Consider the following 16,835-nt stretch of genomic DNA (forward strand, 5'->3'; position numbering starts at 1 on the left):
CGTATTGAGACCAGCGAATTCACTTTCAGGTGTAGGCAGTAAGGATTAGCCTCTGTAGGAACATTCAGTAGGCACAACAACTGCTGACATCTTGCAGCATGTGAATGCACACTGTGTGATGTGATGCAAAACATGGGGGACAAGGCTATATTTGTACTGCGCAGTTAAAAAAGGCAAGAAAAGTTAAGTGACAGTTTGCTGTGAATGAAAAAAAAAACAAGAAAACTGGTGAGTTATTTTAATCGTGTCAATGCCAACCTTTATGCCTAACTGCAATGTTCCTGTAAACTTAGATATGACACGGCCTCAAGTGCGCGCAAGAATGCGGAAAGTAGCAACCTTGACCTCTGCATAACTTCGCCCGCAAGGTTTCCAATGTCTGCAGAAAAATGCGCAGCAGTGGCATTTACATGCAAGCCGATACCCTTCTACCCAGTGTGAATCGAGGTTCGCTCAGTTGCCTATAAGAGCAATCCCATATTCCTAGCTGTCGTCGCGGATCGCGATCGTACCTGAGATCTACGTGTCTCTTACCTAAAGAAAAAGCTCATTTACACTGAGAATATATTCAGGTTCGTTTCCGGAAAATCGTAATAATAATATCTGGAGTTTAACATCCCAAAACCACTATATGATTATGAGAGACGCCGTAGTGGAGTGCTCCGGAAATTTCGACCACCTGGGGTTCTTTAATGTGCACCTTAATCTAAGTACACGGACCTCAAACATTTTCGCTTCCACCGAAAATGCAGCCGCCGCGGCCGGGATTCGATCCCGCGACCTTCGGGTCTGTAGTCGAGCGCCATAACCACTCGACCACCGCGGCGGGGTTGGAAAATCGTGGAGACCATCCATATGATCAGTGCTGCCGCCGTATACAGCCGTTCTCGGTTTTCTCCGATACAGCCTTCCTGAATTCTCCACCACGTGCAAGACCGTGCACTACAGCTTGATCTACAGCGCGCCGAGCCCAAGCACTTTGGATAGCTCTTGGCCTTCCCAGATGTTATTCGACAGCTGAAACAATTGTTACTGTGCAGAAACAGCCGGTACCAACTCGTATTGTTGTTGAGACGTTGAGAGCGCACACTCGACACCAGCCACGGATACCATCAAATCTTTTATCGGGTTTGCCACCACGGAGGCCACGAGCTTCGCTCTGCGGTATTGTGACGAGTCACCATGGGCCGTATTTCGAGACGATCCCTTTTAGATATATCACCGAACTGTCACCTTCGATTCGCGCTGATTGGCTGGTGAGCGAAACCGGAGAATTATTGGCGCCGCCTGGTATTTCAGGCGATGACACTTTTACGTCCCAGTGCTCTACGGTGGTCTTGGCATGCATGGAATAAATGAACACACCTTTTCACAGTAGGTTGGTAGTAAAGTCTAGCATTTTAGTGGCATGAACGGTATCTTCTAGTATTGTTCGAAAGCGGATGTGTGCAGCATTGGTTTTTCGCTGATTCTTCCAGCGAGCGTTACCTTGTCTTTTCAGTGATCGTTATTTAACAAATGTGTGTGTTTTTTTTTTGCGTGTGATTCAGCAGCATGAGGAGGAGAATGTGCCAGCAGCATGAGGAGGAGAATGTTGCAGGTTGCAGGCGGATCTACCCTTGCGACATATGCTATCAATGGACCCGCCCGGTTTCCTGCTTTCAGGTTATGTTGAAAACATGATCATTTTTAAAAAGCGAAGCACGGGCAGGTTGCCACAAAGGCGCGCGCAGCGCGACGCAACAATGCACATGCCGGTGGCCTGTGAGCTTTCCGGCGTCCGGTGCTGTGCCGGCCCCCATATCACCACACCACGCACCATTATGAGTGTCACTTATTAGCAGTCGCATGCGAGGTCTGCGATGTTCAAAAACTTCTAGAGAAGTCTCGACACCTCCTTCCGGAACGTCCAGTGTCCACGCGGAAGCACCATCAGCAGCAAGAACGGCACGTTGCTCGCGTGGTTTATCGCGCTCCGCCAAGATGTTGAGATGTTGAGACGATGTCGCTGCGGCCGTACACTACGACTGAACTCTAACTCTGTGAGTACGCTGTTTAAAATTCTCAACGAAAATACATTTCACGCGAGCGCGTGTTCTTGAAAAGATATACTGTGCTTCACAGAATAACCTTGGAATAACGTTGAAAGCCTTTTTGACCTTTTTCATATCTGAAGTAGCCAGAGCCAAGCCTAGTCATGACATGGAAGCCGAGTACACTCGAAAACGCCACACCTGGGCCGCTAAGAGCTCGTACAATGCGCTTACCCTTATGTTCTGAGACGTTCGACAACACCAACGGCCAGTGCAACGATTACTTCACGGACAAGTAGGTGATTCAGTTATTGAACACTTTAAAGTCTACGTCACGCAAGGCGACACAGCCGCCGAAAGTGATCGTCTCAGAATACGGCCCCATGACTCATTGCCATCTGGATGCAAGGCTGCGAAACGCTCGCCGTCGCCACTGCGGAGCCTCCGTCAACCACACGTGAGCTTATCGGTTTCTGGAATCCTTAAGACGGTACATCTGTCACCACTAGCCCCGAAGAAGTTGCCTTTGCCCTGCTAAACGAAACCTACTTTGACCGCATACGCATTTACACTGAAGGCTCCACTAATTCCAACAGCTCCACCGGAGCAATAGTTATTCCACCTGATGCCATATATTTGCACTTTAAGTTCTCCTACATCACGACGTCGACAGCAGCAGAATTCGCAGAGCTTCAAGGTGTGGTCACGTACGTACTGAAGCAGCCGCCTAATCTCTGGGTCACATTTTGCTACTCGAAGTCAACTTTACAAACACTATTTTGCCAGTGTTAAAAAACACGCAAACGATGAAAACGAAAGGAACACATACGGCAAGACCGGCGCTGAACTTCCATCTGGGTTTATTTCAAATGAATACTTTTTTCAACAAGCATGATGTACATGTGCACACATCATTATACAAAAGATTGTATAAGTCATTCTGTTCAAACAAGAGATTGTGTAATGAATCCATTCACTGGACAATGTACCCCCAAAGAAATGCCACTTCTTTTTCATGTAACTCCAAGACGGACAGTTGACACACTTGTCGCCTGCTTTCCTTATGAAATACGCCCCAATTGTTTCGCCTTTTGCTTTTGATGTTTCTGTCCTCGGGAAAATTGTGTTGCTAAATGTACGGGTGCGTGCACACTGTCTGCACTGTTCTGCCAGGTGGCTACCGTATCTCTTTCTAATGTCATTTTTGTGCTGTCTTGCCCTATCGTTGAAGCACTGACCGGTTTGCGCGATATAAACACGTCCACAGCTTAAGGGTATCTCATACACAACATTTGAAGTAGAATAAGTGTGCGGGGTGCCGTGATTAGTATCGCATTGCACGCGTTTTTGGGTCTTTTGTAGGTTGAGGACTGCTGGTAATTTGCTAGGCGCTGGAAAAACTGAATTGGCATTGTGTCGGTTTAATGCGTTTAGTATAGCGTATGGCCGCGGCAAAAACCATTCTGCGACTGCGATCGCTACCGTTGTCAGTTCAAAAACCATTTTGTCTGATTACTGTTACCACTGTCTCATTGCGCACGGAAGGAAAGACGAATTCGGTAAGTGGTTTTAGTTTATGCTGGCATTTCTGTCTTCAGTACAAATGAAGCTTCTTTTTTTCTTTCCGCGATGCTCCCTGTCGCTTGTCTGTAGTCGCGAAGGGATAGCTTTTCTTTCTTTATTTAGATCAGAACATCTATCGCTCATGCGCGCTTCTGATTCGGTGGGCGATTTGAACTGAGCTGCGGCTGCGCCCATAGCCATGCGATTTTCTACAGTGGCTCTCTTTTTCCTCTCATTTTTTCTCACTTGCTTGCTCGCCCGTGCGAAGGTGCAACTTCACGGCGGGGAGAATCGTAAAGTCTTAAGTTCCATTTGCCGCGCTTGCTGTTTAAAAATTTACAGGACCGGGTACGTGAGTATTCCTTTTCACTACTATCAGTAACATCTGTTTTCCTTGCAGCTGGCCAAACGTGTGCACGTGTGTGCATCCGCACAGGTCTCTATGACTATATCTTGGTACTCGCTTGATGCGTGTGCATGATTGTGGGCGAACATTGGGAACGCTTAGGTACAAACGCAATTAATTTCTAATAATATATGGGGATTTTACGTGTGCCAAAACCACAATACGATTATGAGGCACGCCGTAGTGGAGGGCTCCGGAAATTGCGACTACCTGGGGTTTTTTAACGTGCACCTAAATCTAAGTATACACGGGCCTCTAGCATTTCGACTCTATCGAAATGCCACCGCCGCGGTCGGGTTCGAACCCGCAACCTTCGGGTCAGCAGCGGAGCGCCGCAACCACTGTACCACCTCGGCAGCTAAGACAATCATTTTAAGTAAAATCAAACCCGCGTTCTACTTCAACCTCAATAAAGTCTGTCCGATGGGGCACCCGTCCATGCTGAGCTGTTCGCTATATATGGGAACTTTTCATGCATTCAAACGAATCCTTCATGTCAAGGTGTGGTCGATCGAACTGTGGTGCGTTGATTAAGTAATCGGCAGTTTGGTCATCAGTGCACGTTTTCGAGCAGAACACGTTTGATTATATTTCTTGTCACTGTGGCTTTTATTAATTAAGTTTATATTTTCTTTTGGTAGAGCTATTAAGCATCGTATGCCTCACGCCTTGGCATTCAAACTTCACTAAAGGCTTTTATGTGTGCGAACATCATGAAAAGCTGCTTGTAGCACCGCTCTAATGATTTTGTTCTGAAAGATTTCTGAATTCTCTAGGCATGTGCTGTAGATATTAAAGGCTTCGTGTCGGCGTTGCCCCAACACGAAGCTGCGCTCAGAATTCGCATTAAAGAGTATCGTAATCGTCGGTGGAATTTTTTTATTTATATTTTTTAACCCTTTCTGTTTTTTCTCTTGCTTACCTTTTGTCCCCCCTCACCCCTTCCCCATTGCAGGGTAGCAAACCAGATAATTTTCGTATGGTTAACATCCCTGCCTTTCACTCAACCTTTCCCTCTCTACAGTGTTTTTACTCAACTACACTCATTTTTGTAGCCGACCTACGGACTGAAAAAAAATTTTTTTTGCCTGTAGGATGAGAGATTTTAACTAGTGACCTTTGGGCGCAAGTTTTACAGCAGGAATGGACGGTATCTTTTAGTTCCACGCGCTTTGAAGGGACACACACCCAGAGGCTGTACATGTGTGAAAACTATACGGTGATATGTGTGGGCGGTCAAGCAATGACTGGGACCAAAAGGACACAGTAAATTTAGGGATGATATCAGCAACCAACACACGTGTCTGTGTTTTGGTTGCACTACATTTTTGTAGCTAGCCTAGAACACCGCAACGGCATGTTTCAAAGTGTTTTGCATCTCGGATTGGGTCAATATTTTCATGCCGGCCAGTTGACTGATTTGTTCTCACTAGAGATTCTATGCAGAGGTTTCACTTATGAGACTAAAGAAAAGAGTTCCCTTGTCAACTCCTTTCTTTATAATATTAAAGTGAGCACGTAATTCGCTAGAATTGGACATGTTGGTTCAATACCAATTCGAGCAAAGTAAATGCTCTCTTTAGTATTCCAATGAAAGGCATTGACAAAGGACGTATTTTCTTCAGTCCCATAATTGAAACCTCTGTATAAAAATCTGTGGTGAGATCAAATCAGTCGACTGGTAGGCATAACAATACTGACCTAGCTCAATATGCAAAATATTTTGAAGTTAGACATTGTCTAAATGTTCTAGGCTGGCTATAAAAATAGTGCGCAATCGAAACAAGCACATCTCTACTAGTAGCTTATACAACTCTCAAACGTAGGGGTTGCTTCGTAACTTCTACATTTTAAACTTTTACAGGGGTACCTTGTATTTTATATTATTGAAAACGTACTTTATCTCCATATCCGTTACGGTGTACCTTATAATCTACAGGTGCACAACAATGTCAATTTTTGCATCTGCAACAAGGGTTACCCAGCTAATGGTGTACGCGCGAAAGAACGCGTGCAGCGAGCCAGCAAAGGACGCAAGCCGACAACTTGCGAGCCATCCAGCACACAATGCCGCCTCGCCCCACCCACCTTCGCGATACAACACTCTGCAATGTGCCTGCTGAGCATTACCAACCACAGGATAAGTACACATCAACTGAGAACTTCAAGAAAAGCTGAGACCTACCTCTTCTGGATATAGAAAGTGCTATGATGGAACACCATGTATATTCGCACTGGCGTGAGAATACTTCAGCAGTGAAGCTACTCAACCAGAGCTATATACACTGTGTCGTAAGTCCAGCGCGCTCAAGCGTATAGTGCGCATCAGAGAGAATTTGACGATACAAACATGGAGCATAAAGCTTGTAAGTGGTAAAAAAAAAGAAAGCATTGTGAGTAATAGAGCATCTAGCCACGAACGAAAGTAAGTAATAGCAGCAGTTGATTGTAAGCTGATCAAGATAAAGAAAATAGGGAAGTGAGTGATAGCGTATCGGCAAAGAATACGCCAGTGAGCAAATAACTAACGCAAAAATTGGGTATCAAGAAAGTTATAGGAATTATAAAAACGAAGCAGTTCATTGCGTAAGCAGCTGAATTGCTTGTCTTTGCTTTCCATGTTTCAGTTAAGAGGTCCACCCAGTCATTTTGCATCTATTTGCTCACAGTGTATACCTGTAGGTTTCTGATCACAATAAGAGTTATGACTACTTACCAATATTAGCGCAAAATTATCTCTTACGCGCTTCCCACGCAAAAGTCTTGAAAGGTCAGGAACTTCTGCGGTGCACTCTCGCGTGAGGTAGGATCACATCCTATTAGCCTTGAAAAGCTTTAGGTAGTAGTTCTTCCCACTGCGGACTGAACATAGAGGCCAGCGACGGGCCGCGGATTTGTCCTCTTCTAAGCGCGCACCGCCCATCTGTCTTTCGTGGGAGCCTTCTAGCACATGTGCTGCGACACGATTGTTTCTTGTCCTAAAATTAGGCGCATTGTTGAGCGCACGTATGAGGCCTTTCTGCAAGCTTGTGATTTGCGTTTGCTTCCGGAGGGGATACCTCTTCTGTGTGCTATTCGAATCACCGCGCTATTGAAGTAGCAGTGTCATTTTTTTAAAGAACACGCGCGCGGCGATGTCATGAAAGAAAGCTTTCTACATTACATTCACACGAGGTCATCCCCTTGATGTGAGCTCGCCGGTCTTTGTTTATAGTTCGGGACAGATTGAATGAGTCCACCCTTGCCTTACACAGTGTAATAGGATCATTCCATGCCAAACTTCCCAGACACTGCGCTCGACCTTCTCATATTCTGTTCTCTAAAATTGTGGGCAGACATTTTAGCGCACTATTTGCCGTCCTAGAGTATTTCTGCAAGGAAAAGATTTCCTGTCCTTAGCAGTGATTTGAACGTTGCCGTGGTGGGCGAAACATAGCTTGCACACACAGCGCGCCACGGCTCACATCCGCCCAGCAGCCTTTGACACAGCGTTAAGGGCCACCTAACGCTAGCCTTTTGGTACAAGGCAGCGCCAGTCTAGATGGACAAGAGAGCGAGACTTGCGTCCTAGGGAGGCACGCAGACCGTGGCACTGTTTTACCAGCGGTGCACTCAGCCGGCCAGAGGGTGCCTGTCCGGCGTTCTGAATTATCTTGTGAGTACCTGTACAATCTTACGATGCCTTGGTGTAATCTGGTCAGGCATTACTTTTTGAACATATGCAGTTCTTTTCATTTTGTTTTCTGCGTTGCACGTGTTGAAGGCAGGGATACAGTGAAGCGCACAAAAAAAAAAAACTGCAAACGGGAGCGCTCTAGCCACCTATATTTATTGAAAGCCCTGCCCACATTTATACGTGCCACCGTACACCATGTGAAGCTTGCTATCACACCAACGAGTTGAAAAATAAAATTTCTTTTTGTGACAATGCAGCGCAAGGCGTACTGACATGTGGTACCTTCGCTGATTATGGCTTTGCCTCTATAATATCTCTCGTTATTTTTTTTCTTTATAGTGGCTGATTATGAAGCAACTCAAAAACAAGAGTGAGCAACCACAGTCGTTACAATAAGTCGATAGATGCCAGTCTCTGTACCATGCTACGTTTTATATGTGTTCCCTTAGGTGATAATACGTCTGCCTGCTTGCTCGATGTAAGCCGTCGAAATCTTTAACTATAGCGTGCGCGAACAGCGACTTTTCTTTGCGCCAGCGCCACATGACAGTGGCAAGTTGGAAGCAGGGCGAGTGTAAGCGCATGGCCACAGAGCACGCTCAGCTGGGGCGGTCGTCTGCACCATGGTCGGTGACAATATAATAAAAAAGTAAAATGTACCGCTGTCCGTGCGTAAAATGCGCGTCCAATCGCAGTCGCTCTTTTTTATGACCTGAAGGTTAAGAAGAACCAATCAAAAATGCAACATCGAGTCTTTTGTTGAGATGAGAGGCGAGGCTCGGAGTGTTTATTGCATGTCACCGTCTCGGCAGCGGCAAGTTGCAACGCGCCATGTGTTCATTGCATCACTCGGATACACCAATAATATCGCCTAAAGATCACCACACTCGCCGATTTTTTTTGGAACTACTTGCTTTGCAGCACAGAGGCGCGCAATAGAAGTGCAGTGCGGCCTCGTGGGCGGAGCTTATATTAATTCTTAGGTTGCAGCCGACAGGCTATTCGTTTTTAAGGACGTCGTCAAATATCAGCACACTTCACACGAAGAGGCATCTTGAGCGACATTGCCGTGAGTAGGCGAAAGGTTATGTTCGAATTTCATGTTCCGAATATGAACGTTCCAGCAAGAAATCGAGGAAGCAAAGCGTAAAGATACGCCACATGCCCCGATCATTATAATGATCGGGGCATTATATAGATAAGCCGAAGCACATGGTTCATCTGAGGTGCGCTTTTATGGGATGACGTCCTTAAGAAGGAACAGCCTAGCAGACGATGGGCCCAGCTGAGCGGTTTTGTGGGCATGAGCTCACCCTCGCCCTGTTTGCAACTTGGCTTCGTCATATGGCGCTGATGCACAGGAAAGTCGCCGCTCGCGCACGCCAGTTAAAGATTAAGACTGCTTTTCTTTGCACCGCATGTCACTGGTATGCTGTAAATCAGCCTCTATGCGCAATCCATAAAAGGCTTTTGATGCTTCTTCTGGCGTCCTCTCGGCTTTTCGCTTAAAGGTTCGGTTAGCTTACACAAGTCCTGTAACTTTCCTGAAGCTGAAAAAAAAAAAACACCATGACACCGACTTTTCCTGCTACTTTTTTTGTAGCGTTAGCTACACTTGCCAAGCCGGAGCCGATTTCGCGTGGATGATCATGAGCCGTGCTGCGCTTGCGCGAGGATCAGTGATGTCACACAGCTGGGTCACCGGAGCTGGCATCTCACGCACTCTCCGACACCGCCGCTGCTGGTCTACGCGTTCGGGAGGAGTGGCGTCGTAGGCGCGGAAGACACGCTGGCGCCGGCGCGCGCGCGCGTGCAGCAGATGCGGCGAGACCGAAACACTCGAGCACATCATCTTCTGCTGCCCAGCGTTATCCGCCGAGCGACGCAGACTGGTGAGCCGCTACCAACATCTTGGGCTACCGGCGACATCCGTGGAGGACATTCTCTTCCCTGCGCGGTCACCACTGCCAGCCCTGCGGGCTTTCCTGGAGTTTGAGGGACCCGCTAATCTCCATGATATTTAATCGAGATGGGCTGGCCTCCCTCCCGTGCCAGGGTGGAAGACCTCCTCTCCTAATACCCTAGCTGCTCTCCTTCTCACTATCTCTCTCTCTCTCTATCCCTTTTAAGCCCACTCCCCCTCCCCGCAAGGCGCTTAGCCGTGACCCCGATACGGGAGACAGAAAGTAGCGTCTTCTATTTCCTCATTTCTTCTACGTCTAATAAATAGCCACTTATATGACTCCGCCACCGCCGCTGGGCTCGCCACTGCTGGTCTGCGCCGCATTCGAGAGGAATGACGTCGTAGCCATAGATACAGTGGCGCCGGCGCGCGCGCAGCTTTTCTCCTTCGCTGTGCAGTCGCCGTCTGACACTGCGCTGGGGCCGCTTGATAGCGCCTCTGACTGGCTTCGCAGGTGGGTAACGCCATAGAGAAGGAGCGCGCAAATGCTTCACGACGGCGCAGAAGAGCCGAGAAGCTTATCTCATCGGATCCCGAAGTAGTTGCCTGGCAATTAGCGGTTGGGCGTACGAAGAATGAACAGAAGAAGGCTAATAATCCTAGACAATCTGGAAAGCTAAGACTATTCAGCTGAACCTTTGCTAACGCTACGTATATCCTGGCATAGCCGAGCTAAGCCATTGCAATTTTTTTTACTCCGTGCGAGATCTAGGGAATGTATGGAATGAGAGGCAGTCTTAAGCGACTTCTTCGGAATCGTCGGTCGCAGCACAAGTTCCTTCCTGTGGCTCGTATGCTTCCAGGGTCGCGAGCGGCCGTACCGAAAAGACCGCGTTCGACGACAGAAAGGTACGCGTTGTCGGAGATTTCTGCCTACCGGAGACAACGCAATGAGTCCTTGGTCTTGAACCAAAGTTCGCCGCACCATCTCGGAAGTCGACGCCAGAGCTTCTCGCCATGGTAAGGCATCTCCAGACATGTACCAGGTAGGGACCATGAACGTTGTACTGGGCAATGCGTAGATGTGGTGTCGCGCTGCAACCGACCAGTATTTCGGCCGCAAGTGCGGCAAGTTGTTAACGTTCATCGCGAAGTCAACGAGGTTAGTGCCCGCAGGCAAAATAAGTAGATGTAGTAATATCGCAAGCACAATTTAATACAAAAGCGCAGGAAGCAGTGAAATCAGTGTAAGAAATGCCAAGATATTGCGCTTGAAATCTTATGGGCATTAAAGATGTGCAGCGCGCTGAACCTCTGCCGCATAGCTAGACGAGTCGAGGATAGCAAGAATACTTCCCCGAAGGCAATGTTCAGTGCAAAAAACCACAAAGCAGCTTGCCCACTACGAGTAATTATTTCCGAGGATGCATGGGACGTGCCAAAAGTGTGTGGCAAGGTTTCTACAGGCGAAGCTAAGGCTTTTCTCCTTCGACGACTCATAAATAGTAAAAACGAATAGAAACTCATGCATAGAAACTCGGATGCTGTAGTAGACTTCCTAAGGAAGAACTTAAGTAAGGGCCTAAGAGCCTGGTCAGATGACGCTAAAGACCTACATTATTCATTGCCGCACGCTGAGCTGCTAAGCTGTGTCGAGGAGTGTATCGATGACTTCGGTCTATGGCATTTCAGAACGAAACGGGTTTAACCGTAGCCAGGTTTCTCGAACTTCTCTAGTTTTACCTACAATCGTCGTGTGTGCAATGAGTGGGACGGAAAAGAATAAATCCAAAGCTCCATGCACAGAGTCCTCCTGCTCGGAACCGATCTTAAGTGACATGCTTTTGGCCGTGCTAGACAGATGTCTAATGAACTGACTGCAAGGTTTTAACGTCGTTGGTATCCTTACGTATGTTGACGATTTTATTGTCATACAAGGCAATGCCCATGGTAGCAGCGGTCAGATAACCAAGATTCTAGACATATTCTGGAATTATTCCGGCCCACTCGTCTTAACCTATGATTCACCTGTTGACAACAGCTTCAGACAGTTTCTTCACCTTCGACTAACATTTCATGACCGACACACGTGGTGAGAATTTCATCCTCGAGCTGACAAACCCCTCCTGACATTCAGTTCATCGCGCTCTAAGCTTGTGAAGCGAGGCATTGTGTACCTCGGTTTCACAAACGCAGTTCGGAAGAATTGTGCTCATGCGGCAGGGACCAGCCTGCGCGTGAACAAGCACCACGTCTAACATCGGCAGGATGTCCAACCCAATTGCTCGTCTTAAAAACAGAATCAGTATCAGTTAATTCATGTTAATGACAGTGATGGTTATGTGATATGCATATACAGAAAGAGGTACCTTAGTTAAAAACTGAAATGAAACCTTCTGCGCGTGATGACAGGAATATTTATAACAAACATAATGACAGCACGTAAAGTAAACAATAATAAAAATGAAGTAGCAGACAACACAAAAATGAATAGAAAAACAACAGTTAAAGGAGCACTGACATAAAATTTCAAGCTCGAGATGTGGCCTTCACTTGATAGGGTTTGCATAAGTTTTTTTTGTTCTTTTTTTTTTTAACGAAGTACGAATTGCTTTATTTACGTGGAAGTTCTTTCATTTCGAGGGCGAACAGCGTACGAAGGCTCAACGGGGCATTCACACCCTGGGTCATCGACAGTACTGTGACGCCATGGTTGTATAGGTGTTCTCTGGTGACACGTTCAGCGGGCCCGCGAGCGCTGAGTGACGGTGCGCTCAAAAATGTCGACGATCTGAGTGTTGACATTATGGTGCCGACTGTCTGGCGGCGACACCAGCGACGCCTGGCAACGGCTTCACTTCGATTGTCCGGGTTGGTTCGTTTCAAATCCTGCGTTTTTGTCGCGCCGCTTCGAATGATTTGTCGTGTGCTCGTCTGCGTGTGCTAATTCGGAGCGACGATCTCAACTGCATTGCGTGCCGCCATGTCGTGAACCAGTTGTGCGCTGCTTACGTCAGTGGCGTTTCAAGTACCGCAAGAAGGAATGTCTTTGTCGCGTATAGCACGAAAGGTCTTTATAAAAGCTTCCAGGTAGGACTGCGCATGCGATTTACGTCTGTCCACGTGTCTTCGCGATGCCATCAACTTTGACCTTACACACACAGAGACTGTGCTGTTCTTCGAAGTTTCATGGTGACATGGGCGAGACGCACCAGCACGGACGCCTGGCTGGATACGAGACGCGCGGAGCGTCGACAGCGCGCGCGCGCGCGCGTCGTGTGTGTGTGTGTGTGTGTGTGTGTGTGTGTGTGTGTGTGTGTGTGTGTGTGTGTGTGTGTGTGTGTGTGTGTGTGTGTGTGTGTGTGTGTGTGTGTGTGTGTGTGTGTGTGTGTGTGTGTGTGTGTGTGTGTGTCGAAAGAAGGCGAGCCCGGCGCAATGGAAGAATTGACAGTCGCGAACGCAATTCTGGGGCAATGAGTACGTATTTCACCTTGAGGACGACCGATCATTTGCGTTGAATAAATGGTTTGTTGTTAGCCACCGGACTGCCTTTTTGTTCAAGTTGCCTTCACTTCAAAGTTGTTAAACCGAGTGAGCTTTTTTTCTTTTCTCAGGAGGCACTCTTGACACTATAATGGGTGCTTGGTAGGGCGATGTATTGCAGAAATTTCGGTGGAAGAACGTGCCTGCAGCGTCGCACCCTAAGTGAAACCGAAGCACCCCCGTCCTTTCATTTTCTCTCGCACGCGGGGCCCCAATTCAAAAGGCGTGCTCTGAACGTCACCAAAACTTGGGCGCACGTGATCTTATGGTGCTTCACCAGGGTGGGGACGCTAGTTTCTTATGATTTCTTATAATATTACGCGGGCGTTTTGAAAGACGCCAAAATTGGTCATACTCAATGACGCTAGCATTAAATATACGATGCGTTGGAGCATTTATGTTTCAAGTTTGGTATTACCAGACAAAAAGCTACTAATTAAAGCTTAAAAGTCGCAAGCGAAAATTTTGCTGCCAGTGCTGCTTTCAATGCATTAAACAAGTACAAGGCTGCGGATTAATCTTTAATAGTGAAAACTACAGAGGTGCATTTTTACATATATAGGTACATAAGTAAGCGCAGTGATCAGTAGAGGGTATCGCGATAAAAAGCATGAAGCCGGATAGCATGCGGAAGAGCGCGTCCGGCAAAAAGAAAATTCTGATGGACATCTCATACATTCACAAGATCTTGCGAGAGATCTTGTCATTATATGCACGAGCGAGAGTATAGAGGCAGAATCCGTAATCAGCGAAGGGGCCCCATGACCGCATGTGTCAGCGCACCTTCTGTATCATTGCCACAGAAATTTTCTTCTTGAACTTGATGGTGCAATATCAAGCGTCACATGGTGTACGGTGGCATGTATAACTTAGAAGGGTGGCAGATCGGGCTAGTTGGTGCTCCATGATCAGTTAGCATTTGTCTGCGTCCCTTCTTGTCCTTTGTGCTGCTTCCGCGCTATTACGAGTCTAGGCATCTATAAGTCTAGACACGAATTTCAATAAATATCAGTCACTATAGCGTTCCCTTTGTGATTTTGTGTGTGTCTCACTGTATACCTGTGTGTGTGTGTGTGTGTGTGTGTGTGTGTGTGTGTGTGTGTGTGTGTGTGTGTGTGTGTGTGTGTGTGTGTGTGTGTGTGTGTGTGTGTGTGTGTGTGTGTGTGTGTGTGTGTGCGCGCGCGCTGCTCGACGTGACCCGGCCCGTCGAGCACTTCTTTGATGAACAAAACCGATTTGGCCTCGCGTTTATAGACACTTTTTCCCGGTTTGCTGCTTATTTTGTCCCATCTGTGTTATTTGTTAAATTTCCTATCTACTTTTCTGTTTCTTTCCTCCTATCTTCATTTTCTCTATATTCCCCTTCCCTAAAGAATAGGCAGGCGTGCCCCTCTAACTGGCAGTTGTCAGCCTGCTCCCTCCCTATTGCCTCTGTGTTGCGCATCCAAATCAAATAAAAATCCCTGCCTTCAATAACCAACTCAAAACCAGTGTGCAGTTTCAATCAGCCCAAGAAACAGCACTCTTTTCATTTGTTTGGCTTATCATAAGACACTCATGATATTCACACGAAGCTTCCAAAGTTTGCAATGATATTTATGGTGCATGTAGGTATGTTAGATCGGTGGTCGCGATTAAACGATTCCGTTTTGACAGACATTATCCAAAAGTCCACTGTGAACTAAGTCATTTCTTCGTATGGTCATGTTTGCTCCAGTGCTGTCACAGATGTCACGTAAGTGTTATGCAATATAGTGAATGAAGCGTTTGTACAAGGCAGTACTGACAGAGAGAATATAAATTATTTATGCGGGCGTATAGGGGCCCGTGTCGACGCACTTTGTGACAGAGTCAATGGCCTTCCCCCGTAAGGGTCAGCAGGCAGGCAAAGAGTGCAGTCTACAAATGTGCCATTTCGCCCAGATGTGAAGCTCAGCCCCACATGTCAATATGCTGAAAAGAAGTCATCGACCTTGCGGCATGTTGAAAGCAACAATATGTGAAGCAGGGCAGAGCTGCAAGTATAATGTCGTTGCACTCCGGCCCCTTGGCAAAGGCTCTTGTTAATTCTGTGGTTTCTGAGGAGCGAATCCGCAAAACATGTGCTTTTTATTGCAATAGCAATTATATGGACACTCTTGGCTGGTTTTTGCCGTCGGCGTCATGTCCCGGATATGTATGGATATGTAAAGAAAAGCCATAAATAAAAATATTTCGAAGCGTGCCACTGGGATTTGAACCTGCGACCCCTCGCTCCGCAGCGTGCTGCGTCAGACAACTCGACCACGATCCATTTCTTCTTCAGTATACTAACGGGGAGCTACTTATATACATCATTTATTGCTAATGGTACGCAGAGCTCGGAGGCGTTTCAGCGTGTGCAGTATCACCCGCGAGAGTGCGCGAAGGGCGCGCTCTAAAGCAACGCTCCTAGATTTTGCTTCAGTTTAACTGCCCTTGAGACGCGTACTAAAAAGTGGCCCTTTTCTGTACCCACCCGAAGGTCGCGGGTTCGATCCCGGCCGCTACGGTCGCATTTCGATGGAGTCGAAATGCTAGAGGGCCGTTTACTGTGTGATGTCAGCGCACGTTAAAGAACACCAGATGGTCGAAATTTCCGGAGCCCTCCACTACGGCGTCCCTCATAATCATATCGTGGTTTTGGGACGTTAAACCCCAGATATTATTTCTGTACACACTCGCGATGTGGAACGCTGGGTAAACAATGCGTCGAACGCCACCGCGTGACAGGAGAAGCAGAGGGGTCACTTGAGGCGCCGCATTTTTAAAGAAAAAATTATGTAAGAACGTTGGATTGTAGCGCGCTGCTCAAATACAAAGGAGTAACAATTGTGACAGTTGTTACTTCGTGCTCATCCTCTGTATAGATGCCTGAGGCCCGTGTGCTAAGATTAAGGTGCACGTTAAAGAACCCCAGGTGGTCGAAATTTCCGGAGCCCTCCACTACGGCGTCTCTGATAATCATATCGTGGTTTTGGGACGTTAAACCCCATTAATCATTATATTATCCTGTGTATACCTGTGCGTTATTTTCGAGCGTCCTTCCTTGTGTTTGAGCAGCGCGCTGCAAGTGTCGTGCTGTGACCGATGTTAGCTCGCGCTCATCCTGTGTGTGTCCCTTGAGTGCGTCCTTTACGCTTGAGCGGCGCGCTGCAAGTATCGAGCTGCTTGCCGTTCCTCGTGTGGCGTTCTAATTGGTTGCTATCGCATTAATTTCTTCGCCCTTGCGGTGAAACTGTGACTTTTTAGAGTACACTATACGTATAGATCGGCTTCTCGAGACAAGCACGTCCTTTATTAGCCACTAATAGTAAAATGCACAATGATTGCGTTAGTACAAACACACTAATACCGGCACCCAGAACACTGCGAGCAGGGTGTACTCGATCGTCCATTTATTATTGATAGCAATTCATTAGCATTCACCAGCATAGCAGGTTAAACTTGAAGCACACATGCTAGTGTGGGCGAGCACCGGCTGTCGGGATTAAGCTGCTGAGCTGGAGTTCTTGATCGTATACTCACGCGCAGTACACGACCTATATTGCATTCCACTTCCATACACATAGTAATAGGATGAAAATATTTGTGTTGTTGAACTAGCATAATGGAACGAAGGAAACGGGGCAGGAACTGCAACATCTCAAAGCCTTAAATTACGTGCGCTTCGTCCGGCAGTCGGGAGGCCGG

General features: G+C 47.2%; 1 protein-coding gene across 3 annotated transcripts in view; it reads right to left on the reverse strand.

Annotated features, from left to right (window-relative positions):
* LOC119403470 (pancreatic lipase-related protein 2) overlaps positions 1–6,927 on the reverse strand; it is a 33,192-nt gene extending 26,265 nt beyond the window's left edge. For 2 of the 3 annotated variants that reach the window (XM_049418116.1, XM_037670403.2), the window contains exon 1: positions 6,719–6,927. The gene's annotated coding sequence lies outside the window, so the exon portion shown is untranslated. Of the gene's footprint in view, positions 1–2,267; positions 2,284–6,718 lie in introns of those variants that run through there. The other variant, XM_037670416.2, reaches the window with a different exon arrangement.
* Positions 6,928–16,835: the final 9,908 nt, after the last annotated feature.

The sequence above is a fragment of the Rhipicephalus sanguineus genome, chromosome 1, assembly GCF_013339695.2.
Source record: "Rhipicephalus sanguineus isolate Rsan-2018 chromosome 1, BIME_Rsan_1.4, whole genome shotgun sequence".
Classification (NCBI taxonomy): domain Eukaryota; kingdom Metazoa; phylum Arthropoda; class Arachnida; order Ixodida; family Ixodidae; genus Rhipicephalus; species Rhipicephalus sanguineus.